Source organism: Lutra lutra, chromosome 16 (assembly GCF_902655055.1).
Source record: "Lutra lutra chromosome 16, mLutLut1.2, whole genome shotgun sequence".
NCBI classification, from domain to species: Eukaryota; Metazoa; Chordata; class Mammalia; order Carnivora; family Mustelidae; genus Lutra; species Lutra lutra.
The window spans coordinates 50,375,265-50,387,589 of NC_062293.1; the positions used below are offsets into that span (position 1 = coordinate 50,375,265).

The 12,325-nt window shown below is 47.4% G+C and overlaps 1 protein-coding gene and 1 non-coding gene across 4 annotated transcripts in view; both read left to right on the forward strand.

The window, feature by feature from the left end:
* The first annotated feature begins 3,785 nt into the window (after positions 1 to 3,785).
* On the forward strand, positions 3,786 to 3,857 carry TRNAW-CCA (transfer RNA tryptophan (anticodon CCA)). The gene has a single exon. It is a non-coding gene; the product is annotated as a tRNA-Trp (tRNA).
* A 6,510-nt stretch (positions 3,858 to 10,367) lies between these two features.
* LOC125086832 (multidrug and toxin extrusion protein 1-like) overlaps positions 10,368 to 12,325 on the forward strand; it is a 53,073-nt gene continuing 51,115 nt past the window's right edge. For all 3 annotated transcript variants that reach the window (XM_047706347.1, XM_047706348.1, XM_047706349.1), the window contains exon 1: positions 10,368 to 10,951. The gene's annotated coding sequence lies outside the window, so the exon portion shown is untranslated. The remainder of the gene's footprint in view (positions 10,952 to 12,325) is intronic.

Here is a 12,325-nt window from a genome sequence, read left to right on the forward strand (position 1 = left end):
CAGGGGGTGGGGTCCTCCCACTGGCTGTCTTTGTTCCGAGCTCTCTCCACGGGGTGGCAGAGCAGCTGCCAGGGCTCCATCACAGCCTCACAGCTTCCCCCCACCCTCCTCCAGTTCACCTTCCTCCCCAAAGCCATGCTTCCTCCTCTCACCAGAGTTCCTCCCAAAATACCTTCTTGGCTCTCCTCCCAGTCTCCCCCTATGCTTCCCAAGAAGCCAGCCTGCCCCAGAGCTGCATGATAGAAAAACGCACTCCACAGAGCACCACCACCCTTCTCGGGCCTCTGTTTTCAAGTCGCTGTTGGAATGTGCTGGAAAAGGAATGTGTCTGTCAGAAAGACCTAGGACATCTTTGATGGGCTTTGGGGAGTTGGAACATTTTCAGTCCTTAGGAAACAAAGCCAAGGAAAAACTTTTTCTAAGCGATAGCTCAATTGCCTGGGTCTAAGCAGAGACTGAGAAGCCAAAGTTAACATTTTTCTCAGTGGTCGGGCAGCCCTTGGCATAACACCGGCAGCCTTCCTTCTCCACAGCAGTTCCTTCTGGACTTCTCCCTTCCACACCTCTTTATTCAAGAGTCCCTGATGTTCCCTCATACAGGCACGCATTCACCAAAGCCAGCTTCCCTGCCTCGCTCCCTTGGAAATCCACACTGGGCTTGGACCATGGAGCCATCAAGATGGCGCCCATCGCTTCCTTATTACACAGTGTTGATGAGAACAGCCTTGAAGATACAGCTGTGCATTCATTCTTCACTGTTTGGTACTGTAAGGGCCTATTCAGCCAGAGCAGCCCCACCCGGGTTGAACTGCCATTTTGTTGTAAAACTTAAATTGACCTTGCAACCCCCACCCCACAGGGGAACTTACTTAAAAGCAAGTCCGGGAAACCAGTCCCAGGTAACAAAGTCCAAATACAAGGGTGGGTCAGGCCAGGTGGAGGTATTCAATCAGTGGGGGCGCATACTGTCTCCTAGCTACCAAGGAGTATGGGCCCCACCCTTTGGGCACCTTTTGGGCGCCAATTCTGAACTAGGTGATAGGCTGGTTCAAATGTCTACTAGGGTAAATTCTAATTCAAATGGTCACCTAGCATCACTGGAGTTTTCCTGTGTGTGTTACAATCTCATTGGCCACCTGTGTGTGGCCAGGCCCAACCACATGGCCTTTGCTCTATAAAAGTTAGTCTGGAAAGCAGGGAGGGGTCGTCCTCTCTATGGGGCGGCCCCGACCAGTCTGTTTGATGGTCAGTCTGATTCCTGATGCTTGGCGCAAAATAAAGCTTTGCTTGACCTTCGCTTTCTATCAGTCTCACTCTTTTAATCACGGACCCATTATTGGGGTACCCAATTTTGGGGGGACCCAACAGGTACATATTCTCTGCAAGAGAAAATGCCTGGACAGAAGGATTTTTAAAAACATTTGCCACATCACAGTCCACACAGTGTTACCAATCCACACATTCTTTTCCAGTGTTGCATGAAATCTCATAGATCTTCGTTTTCCCCACACCCTCGCCAATGTTGGCACTTTTTTCTTTTGGTATTTAACTGGACATTGACTGTCATGTAGTTTTGAAGTTTTGTGTATTTTACGGGGGATTTTTTGTTTCCATTTTTTCTTGTTTTTTTTGTGTGTGTGTTTTTGTTGTTGGTGGTGATGGTGGTGGTGTTTTGAAGATTATTTATTTGACAGACAGATCACAAGTAGGCAGAGAGGCAGGCAGAGAGAGAGGGGGAAGCAGGCTCCCCACTGAGCAGGGAGCCTGGAAGGTTGGTTGGTGGTGGGCCTCCATCCCAGGACTCTGGGATCATGACCTGAGCAGAAGATGATTCTTAACTGACTGAGCCCCCCAGGTACCCAAATCTTATTTTAAAAAGGACCCTATAACCCTACCTGCACAAATCTCTTTAATCCCTTCACCTGATGATATTACCACACTGTAGTTTAAAATAAAAACTAGCTTTTGGTTCCACATCTGGGGAGAAGGGCCAGGACATGACAGGTATATCTAAAAATCTATGCAGGGCTTTCAAGAGTGTCTCTGGTCTTTCCTTGGGTGTGAAGCATCCCTTCCAGTAGATTCTGCACTCTTGACCTCTGTGGGAAAGGCACTGGCTGTTCCTCACAGTGACTTTGCTATGTGGCCAGTGCAGGAGGTCCGTCCTCAAGAGGGAGCAGGGAAGGAAGTTCATCATCACCCGGAAAGAGAATCCAAACCTCAGAGTTCTGGCATTTCGGTCACTTCTTAGATCTCTGAGAAACATTTATGTCACTCCCTACCTCGCCACACCTTCCCCTAATCAGGGTCCAATTCACCTCGGGCCATTAAGAGCAGTAAGTAAGGGACTCTTGTCTGGATACTTGTAGAGGCAATCAGTAATCTTGAGCTAGTTGACTCTCCCCCTGTTGAAGACAGGGATAGAACCTTCTGGTCTCTGCTTCTCTGACAGCCTTCCAGCAGCTGTCTCAGGACTCACAGTTAACCCCAAAGCCTGCTATTCTCACACTTGGCCATAAACACAAAATTTGACAAGATTCCTACCCAAGATTCAGAGAAGCTCTGGTGGCCTTAGGTGTCCCCAAGTAATCAGGATGGTGAGAGAGCCCTTCACCCCCCACCGGCTTCACTGAGAGCCCCAGACACACTCACTCTTTCCCTCCTGTAAAGAGTGAGGCCCATTCTGGATCGTTCCTTCCCTGAAGAACATCAGGCCCTTGTGGGGAATTGTATTTATTAAAGTAATTGTTGCTTCATGTTCTTAGATCAGGATAGTGCTCTATAGTATTAATGGCTTAAAAATAATTCAAGAACTTATTTACTCACTTATTTAATAATTTTTTCTTATTTAATAAAAAAAGGAAAAAGTACTGTCCAAAAGGAGGGACTTCAGACTCCCACGAGGTGGACAATGAGCCGCTTAAAATCATGCTAGGAAAAAAATATTAACTAAATTATGTGCACAGTATTATGACAAGCGAGGTCAATGACAAATGGTTGTGTCCAATACGACCGCATCTCAAAAAAGAATTGGAGGCCACCAGAAAGGAGGGGGCGGGGTGGTAATGTTCACTTTCTTGATCTGGGTGCCGGACACACGCGGTTTTACATTTCGTGAACGTGTAAGGATCCTTTTCCCTATGGGTGCCATCCCTCAATTCAAAGATCAAAACTCTTACTTGGGATTAGACCCGGCCCGTAAAACTGCAAAAATAAACATCGCGCACGATCATGTATGAGCAGGCGACCTCCGCCGGGTGGGATTTTCAAGGACTCTGTCTTCCCGATATTGCGGTGACCCTCGTCAAAGAAAAGGTTTCCTTTTACGCTTTGCAGAGAATGAAAGAGCGGCGTCTTCCCGGCCTGGGGAACGAGGCCCCCCGGCGCCGGCTCGGGGCGGGGGAGGGGGGCGCCCGCCCGCTTCTCCTTCCCCGCCCGACCCGCCCCGCGGTCTCTCCGGCCCCGAGCCGCGGCGGCTGCAGCTTCTGTATGCGGAGCGGGCGGCGGGCTGGGCGAGCCGGGCCCCGCCGCCACCCGGGCTCCGGCGGGGCGGGGCGGGCTGGGCTTGGCTGCCGTGCGGAGAGCCGGCTCCGCGGCCCCAGCGCGCGAGCTTCCCGGAAGCGGAGGAGCGGGGCCGCTCGCGCCCCTCCCCTTCGGTGTGACCCCAGCGCCGGGCGGGGCGGGTGGTGGGGGAGGGACCGCGCTTCTCAGCCTAGGTGCCTCGAGCCGCGGGACCGTGCCGGCGTAGCGAGGTCTTGAGCGACGTGGAGTCCTCTGCTCGCTGTGACCTCGTGGCGCAATGGTAGCGCGTCTGACTCCAGATCAGAAGGTTGCGTGTTCAAGTCACGTCGGGGTCATGGGTCCTTTTTTCCTCCTCCGCAGCACAGGGGGCTGGGAGAAGCCGCATGGGAGACATTTGGCATCAGGCGACCGTTGTTGTACTTGCAGCCGGCAGAAAACCCCGCTCTTTTTGCCTTGCATCGCGAGTCCGGGGTTTACGCAGGCGACTGAGAGAGGCAGACGTTGCTTCTGGCGACCGGTAGGAGGCGTCGCGCCCAGCTGCGCTCTGATTGCCGCTCTGCCCACGCCGCCCAGCCATCCACACTGGCCCCTGGGGCTACCGGCCCTCACCCTTCTCCCTGCTCCCCTCCCCCAACGCACTTGGGCACCTCGGAACACCACCTGCTGGAAGGTTGAATGCGCCACCAGAAGGGTCTCTCGTCCAGGAAGGGGCCCCTCTGTCCCAAGGAAGACTGGGTGCCTTCTGCAGGTGTCTTCTTGCTCGCCCTGACCATCTTTTTTTTCTCTCCCCCTCCAATGTCCCCTCTCACCTGGATTGTTAACACCACTTGCAGAATCTCTGTGAATTTAACCACAGCCTTAATTCCAGGATACTCCCCTCAATATTGTTTGCTAATAATTACCACCACCACCACCACCCCCGCCCCAAATCCAGAAAGTGCTACCTGTCTACCAGTAGAGGGATGTCTAGGGGGAAAAAAGCAAGTTGCATAAAAACGTCAACACATACTGTATATATTAATGCTACATATTTACTATAAATCCATATTAAAATATGGATGGGAATTTTTTGCACCAATTCTGGGAGAGTGGTTACACCTCTGGGGAATGAGGAAGAAGGGATGGAGGCAGAGTCTCATTTTTTTTTTCTTTAAATAACCACCTCCAAAATGTTAACATTAATTAAATCTGATTTGAGGGTACATAGAATCTAATATGAAACCTGGGTTTCAGGTCAGAATTCACTCTACCTGCATAGTCCCAAAACCTCTAAGTCAAAAAATTATTTTATAATTTCGTAGGTCAGTAGGACCCACAGCATGCTGGTAGGAGCTGGGGTACATTCTCTCTGAAAGAAATACACCCTCAAAACAGGCCTTCTAGTTTTAAAGGACCAGTCAAAATACACTCATAAAAAGAGGGCTAAGAAATTAACAGAGGGCACCTGGGTGGCTCAGTGGGTTAAGCCTCTGCCTTCGGCTTGCATCATGATCTCAGGGTCCTGGGATCAAGCCCCACATTGGGCTCTCTGCTCTGCAGGGAGCCTGCTTCCCCCCCTCCCTCTGTCTGCCTGTCTGCCTACTTGTGATCTCTCTATCTCTCTGTTAAATAAATAAATAAATAAACTCTTTAAAAAAAAAGACATTAACGGAAAAAGGGACAGTAAGAATGATTCGGTATGTTTTAAAATAACAAAAGAGAAAATTCTAGAAATGAACAGTTTAATATTTGATATTAGAAACACAGAGGCATATTATCCAGCAGATTAGACAGAGTGGAAAAAAATAATTAATGAAATAAAATTTTTGGCAGTTCAAAATGTGTTTGTAAATCTTGGCATTCCCTCCAAAAGGTGATGCCTAGTTCTCGTCCCCTTGAGTATGGGCTGAACTTAATGCCCTTCCTCTAACAAACAGAGAAAGGATAAGTATGGTGTGTGACTTGGACACTTAGACAGAAAAGAACTGTGGATTCCTGCTTCTCTCTTGGATGACTGCAGCCCCAGGCAACATTTTGATTTGAACTTCATATGAGGCCCTAAGACACACCTTGAATTTCTGACCCTCAATAACTGTGTGAGATAATCACTGTTAAGATGCAAAGGTTTGGGGTTAATTTCCCATGTAGCAATAGATAACTAATACAAAGGTAGAATTAAAGGAGCTACACCAAAAGCAAATAAAAAGGCAAAGAGATACAAAATATGGCGGGGTGGGGGGGATGAAGACAATGAAAATGTCTAATCTCAGCCTAAATGGAGTTTCCAAGGGTAATAAAGAGACCGTAGGGGAGAGGTAGTATTTGGAGAAATGGCACAAACTTTTTAGAATTAATGGGGAGACGTGAGTCCTCCCTCACAAGAAGCACTTTATCTCCTAAGTATGACAAGGAAAGAGACACCCATACCTGTATACAGCATGAGGAAACTGCCCAATATAGAGAATAAAGATTTTTAAAACAACCAGGGGATTTACAAAAAAAGGCAATTATCTACAGAAAAATAAGAGTTGGACTGAAGATGAATTTTTTAAATAAAAGATTTTATTTATTTATTTGGCAGACAGAGATCACAAGTAGGCAGAGAGGCAGGCAGAGAGAGAGAGGAAGAAGCAGGCTCCCTGCCGAGCAGACAGCCTGATGCGGGCCTCAATCCCAGGGCCCCGGGATCATGACCTGAGCCGAAGGCAGAGGCTTTAACCCACTGAGCCACCCAGGCGCCCCTGAAGATGAATTTTGAGCAGCAACAATGAAAGCCAGAAGTGCACTATTAATTCGAAACCACTGGGTAGCCTGGGTGGCCCAGTTGGTCAAGCCTGGGAATTTTGGCTTCAGCTCAGGTTGTGATCTCAGGGTGCTTGAGACTGAGTCCCATGTCCGGCTAGCACTCAGCAGGGTGTCTGCTAGGGTCTTTCTCTCTCTCTCTCTCTCTCTCCCTCTGCCTCTCCCCCAACAACATAAATAAATAAATAAATCTTTAATTCCAAAGCACCAAAAGAAAACAATTGCCAACCTAGAATTATATGTTTGGGAAGTTATCTTTCAAGAACAGAGATATTTTTGAGTGCCTGGATGGCTCAGTGGGTCGAGCATCTGCCTTCAGCTCAGGTCATGATCCTGGGGGCCCCGAGATCGAGGCTTATGTCTGTTCCCACTCCGTGGGGAGTCACCTTCTCCCTCTGCCCTTCTCTCTGCTTCTGCTCCCTCTCCCTCTCTCTCAAATAAATAAGTGTAATCTTAAAAAAAAAAAAAATAGAGATATTTTTGGGTACCTGGCTGGCTCAGTTGGTAGAGCATGCAACTCTTGACCTTGGGGTTGTAAGTTTGAGCCCCATATCGGATGTTGAGATTACTTAAAAATAAAATCTTAAAAAAAAGATATATTTTCAAACAAATGGAACCACCAGCATCTCTCTCTGAAGGACTCTCTGGAAAGCATACTTCAGGGAGAAGGAAAACCCTCCCAGACAGAAGGTCTAAAAGGCAAGAAGGACCCAGTGAGGGGCGCCTGGGTGGCTCAGTGGGTTGGGGCCTCTGCCTTCGGCTCAGGTCATGATCTCGGGGTCCTGGGATAGAGCCCTGCATCGGGCTCTCTGCTCAGCAGGGGGCCTGCTTCCTCCTCTCTCTCTGCCTACTTGTGATCTCTGTCAAATAAATAAATAAAATATTAACAAAAAAAAAAAAAAAGAAGAAGAAGAAGGACCCAGTGAGTAAAGGAAATGGTAAACATGTAGATTAGCTAACAAATCTCGACCATACAGAAACAAACAAACAAACAAACAAACAATCACAAATGTGTGGATTTGCAAAACAGAACTGCAGTACTGGATAAGAATAACATGGAAGCCAGAGTCAACATACTCTGGGAGTAAAGTCTTTTAAAGTGATTGTATTTTTTGAAAGGAGGGATATTTATGAACCAGAAGGCCCATTAAGTATATTAAAATGTAGGATAAACACTAACAGAGTAGAGGTAAGTGGTTGAGTATGAAGACAAAAACATCAGCTAAAGATATTAAGATTTAAATAACAGATTAATGAAGTTGGTCAAATGCACATAGGTAGAACTCGGCACACAGCAATTACGTAACAGCGTTCTTGAGTCCGCATGGAGCATTGTACATAAATGTGAGCATTTTCTAAACCATGAAGGAAATCTCCACAAACTCCAAAGAACAGGTATCATTCAGGTCACTTTATCTGACCCAATTACCACTAATTTAGAAACCAGCAAGGAAAAGCATGCTAAAATTAGGAAGTGTAAAAGCACTTATAAATTACTTCATGGATCAAAGACAAAAGCCAGACACTTAGACAAAAGAAGAAAATTTGGGTTATAGACATGGCAAAGAAGGAGCTAAAATGATCACTGTTTGCAGATGATTCAATCACATAACTGGAAAACCTGAAGGACTGGGCTGAAAAATTACTAGAAACAAAAAGAGAAGTCAGTAAGATAGGTACAAAATTAAACGTACAGAAACCAATAGTTTTTAGAAAATCAACCAACAACTGATTAGGAATAAGGTGAAAGGGGGCAGACATAGGAACAAAGCATTTCACATTCATTTTATATGTTGTTTAGATTTTTTTTTTAAGATTTTTTAAAATTTATTTGACAGGCAGATCACAAGTAAGCAGAGAGGCAGGCAGAGAGAGACAGGAGGAGGAGGCAGGCTCCCTCCTGAGCAGAGAGCCCAATGCGGAGCTCGATCCCAGGACCCTGAGATCATGACCTGAGCCGCAGGCAGAGGCTTTAACCACTGAGCCACCCAGGCTCAGATTGTTTAGATTTTTAAATATAAAAATTTGTTGTTTAGATTTTTGTTTAGATTTTAAAATATATGAATATATGAATATGTTATGGATAGATGAATATATTATGATTATATTACCTTGTCAAACAAAAAAGTTATGAACATCAGTGAGCGTTGTACTCCTTGAGGATACAGACAGACCTTATAAGGGACATTGGTGCATGGATAGTTTTTAAGGGCAGGGTGTCAGGCAGGCATACTGAGGGACCTGGGACAGCTAAAAGGTCAGGCAGAGAGCAGGTTCCTAGAACAAAATCTCTGACCTCAACATCTAAGAGCTCAGGGATGGGATGTCCCTGGTGGTGGCTTATGTGGCGGTGGATGGAGTAAACAGGGGCTCCCTTGCAGGCCCCCTACGACCACATGTGTGAATTCTGTATGTCACCTGTGTGACCCACTTGTCCTAATGTGACTTCTCTCGTGGGTGCCCCAGTTATTATGTCCCATTCATAGCCCATATGTGTGTCTGACCCAGTGTGTGACCTTCCCATGTGACTCCTCTGTTGACCCCATTCATGTGACCCTTGCCCTCTAGCTTCCAACTGAGTTAGGCTGATGCGGCGTACCAACTGGGGGAGGAAAGGAAGAAGCATGGACAGAATGAAGACCAACGGAACACGAAAGAAGGGCCATATGCTCTGAGCTTGCTGTAGAACGGAGTCCGAGACCAGCACCTGTGTTTCGGTGGAGACCCAGAGGCGGGCAGGGGGTGGGAGGAGGGCTTTACAAGTGGCCTGGGGAAGCTGGAAACAGGCTGTGTGATTGCTCACAGGTGCACCTTTGCTTTTTCTCTGGCTGCTCCTAAGTCGGAGGCAGGGACAAAATTCAGGGCAGCTGTGAGTGGTTAATCAAGTCCTGGCCATTTGGGGCTGATTGTTCTAGAAGTCATTGCTTGGCTTTCTGGATTGTTGTTGGAGATAGCAGTCTGACTTCCTACAAGTCCCACTTACAGCCAGTTGCCTTCCTGGGCTGGTTACTGTCCTGAGGAGTAGATGGTGTGTTGGAGCTCCCCCCGCTTTTTTTTCTTAAATAATCTCTGTGCCCAACATGAGGCTCGAATTCACAACCCTAAACTCAAGAGTTGCGTGCTCTACTGAATGAGCCAGCCAGACGCCCTTGGAGTTCTACTTTGATATTGGCCTGGCATTGTCCATTCGTATATTCGTTCTCTCAAAAGCTGTTTATCCCCCAGCTGCTTCCCTATGGGGTCACTGCAACCTGTGGCCTCAGCGGAGGTTCACAGATCACATCAGGTGGCCTCTCTGCAGGGTCCCCTGGGTCCCCAAGTGCTGGTAAGCACTGCCTCCCCTCAGGTCTGCAGGCCCCAGGCTCAGAGACCCCGGTGGGACTCTCCAAGGGACTCATGAGTGTGTCCTGTCGTCCTTGGTTCCAGAGAGATGGTATATGGAATATGGAATATGGATGGAATATGCTTGGGCATATCAGAATCTGCTCCTTCAGGAGACAGAGCACAATTGCAACCAAAGCTTTGAGAATTCGGCAGTGAGCCCGGTTTCTGTTTCCTCCCCATATCCCATTTGAACTTGGTGCTTCAGAGGAGGGCAGGAGAACCAGGGGGACCTCAGCCCAGGGGCACACAGCAACGTGTGGAGGGGTCCCTACCAGCACATTCTGCTGAGCTGCCCTTACAGGGGAAAATTCTAGAAGCTGAATGTCAGAAAGAAACAGAGCGACATCTGCCACCTTTATCTTCAAGAGATGCGCAAAACAGACAGTGGCAAAGAATAGAGACAAAAGTGACTGGGGGAAACCCAGATGTATTTTGAAGTGTCCCGAGCGTGTTCTAGAAATAGAAGGTCTCTCATGTATCAAACAGAATGATAAACCCACACACTCACACATGGGACTGGAAAGGAACATGCTGAAACACTAGCCAGTGATTATCCCTGGGTGGTGAGATGACAGATTTTTATTTTGTCTTTGTGCCCATGTTTCTCATTTTCCCCACAACGAATGGTAAAGAATGGTGGCAAGTGTGGCAAATGGGGTGGGTCTTGGGGGCTGCTTGGGTCCACATCCTGGTTTTGTCTCTGATCAGTTGTGTGACGTGGGCGATTTATTTCTTTTTCACTGCACAGTACCCAAAACCCTCCTCTGGAGAACGGGAACAATAAAGGTTCCTACCTCATAGGGTTCAGTGAATGAATTTATGGAGAGTGCTTCACACAGCGACGGACAGGCACAAAGTAAACACCACAAACTGTGGTACTGGGTATTATTATCATTATTCCAACACTTACTATATCCAAAGCCAGAAACTTCTGGTTAGATTAGTCAGTAAGGGAAGGTCACGTGAGTCCAGCACTCGGACGTGAGAGCATTCGGCTGCCTGTCTGACCGGTGATTCTGTGCTCTGTGTGCTGTGAAGGGATCATGCAAATCCACATGGGTCTGGCCACAGTGGCAACCACAGGCAGCCCGACTCTGTGCATAGCCCCCCTCCCCACCCTGCGTGATCTTGACCCTAGCTGGGAACACAGAGAACAGAAAGACAGCGCTGCCCTCTTAGAGACGCGGCTCACCAGCAGAGGGCGCAAGCGGCAAACCCAGGAAAAGTCCGGCCGAGAACTTAGAAAATCTTTTCCTCTGACACAGTGAGTACTTTCGAGATTTTCTGTTTGAGTACCCCTAAAAGACTTTCTGGAAATCGATGTAACCTTTGCATATTTTGTAGTGGGCACCTAACACTTTTTGTGATAATTAAAAATCGTTGCAAGAGCTGGCATGTTATAAATAGTAATGTGTTAAAATCTGCAGTTACATCATTTTCTAAATATAGCCCATGAAGTGTAAACACCGCCACGATCTGATACTCTGATGCATTTTAAAAAGACAAGTACAAACTCCTATGTGCTGGTTAGAAATTTTGCATGGTTCCTTTTTCTCTTTGTATGTCCCTGTTCCTCCCTCTACAAATTCAGGATAATACACACTTTCCATGCTGGATGACTTTTTATTTTACCCCCCGTCATACTTCTCTCCATAAAAATGCAAATATGAGGGGCGCCTGGGTGGCTCAGTGGGTTGGGCCGCTGCCTTCAGCTCAGGTCATGATCCCAGGTCCTGGGTTCGAGCCCCGCGTCGGGCTTTCTGCTCAGCGGGGAGCCTGCTTCCTCCTCTCTCTGCCTGCCTCTCTGCCTACTTGTGATTTCTCTCTGTCAAATAAATAAATAAAAATCTTAAAAAAAAAATGCAAATATGAGTTGAAAATTAAAATGCCTATTTCCTGAGACTTTAGAGGTCTAAGCGTTAACAACTTTTCTTTGGGATGGAATTATCACTGGTTAGTATTAGCGCAGCGCTCAAACAGCACAGATGTATTACGAGTTTTGGGTAACAGAGCTTGAAATGGTCAGATTTCAAGTTTTTACACCCTGGGGCAGTGCACCGTAGGGAGAAGGTGGGCTTTCTGGTGATAAAGACCGAACAGAGAAAGGGCAAACCAAAAGGAACACTCAACCCACAGTGTGCTTTTCTCAGGCAGGGTGCTTGTAACAAAGAAATGGAGAGTCTGGAAAACCAGTTCCTTAAAACTGATCTTGTCACAGATTCCCTTGGAAAGTCTTCCTGCGTCCTGGGGTGTGCTGTCAAAACCTATTATTTAGAAAATAGAAAAGCCAAATAAGTACATTGGCCACTGGACTGGGGTGGGGGTGGGGGTCTGTGTTGGCCCAGCTGAGTGAATAAAGTAAGAGAGAGATAAAGTAAGGGAGAGCACATTGCAACATGCTTTCATTATAATGAAATGTTCGTGGCCCATAGGGTGGCTGGATCAGAAATCACTGATTGGAGGGGTGCCTGGGTGGCTCAGTCTGTAAAGGGTCTGCCTTCAGCTCAGGTCATGATGCCAGGGTTCTGTGGTAGGGAGTCCCAAGTCCGGCTCCCTGCTGCCGTGGGGCGGGGAGGGGGAGGTATGCTTCTGCATCTCCCTCTGCTGTTCCCCCTGCTTCTGCTCTCTCTCTGTGTCA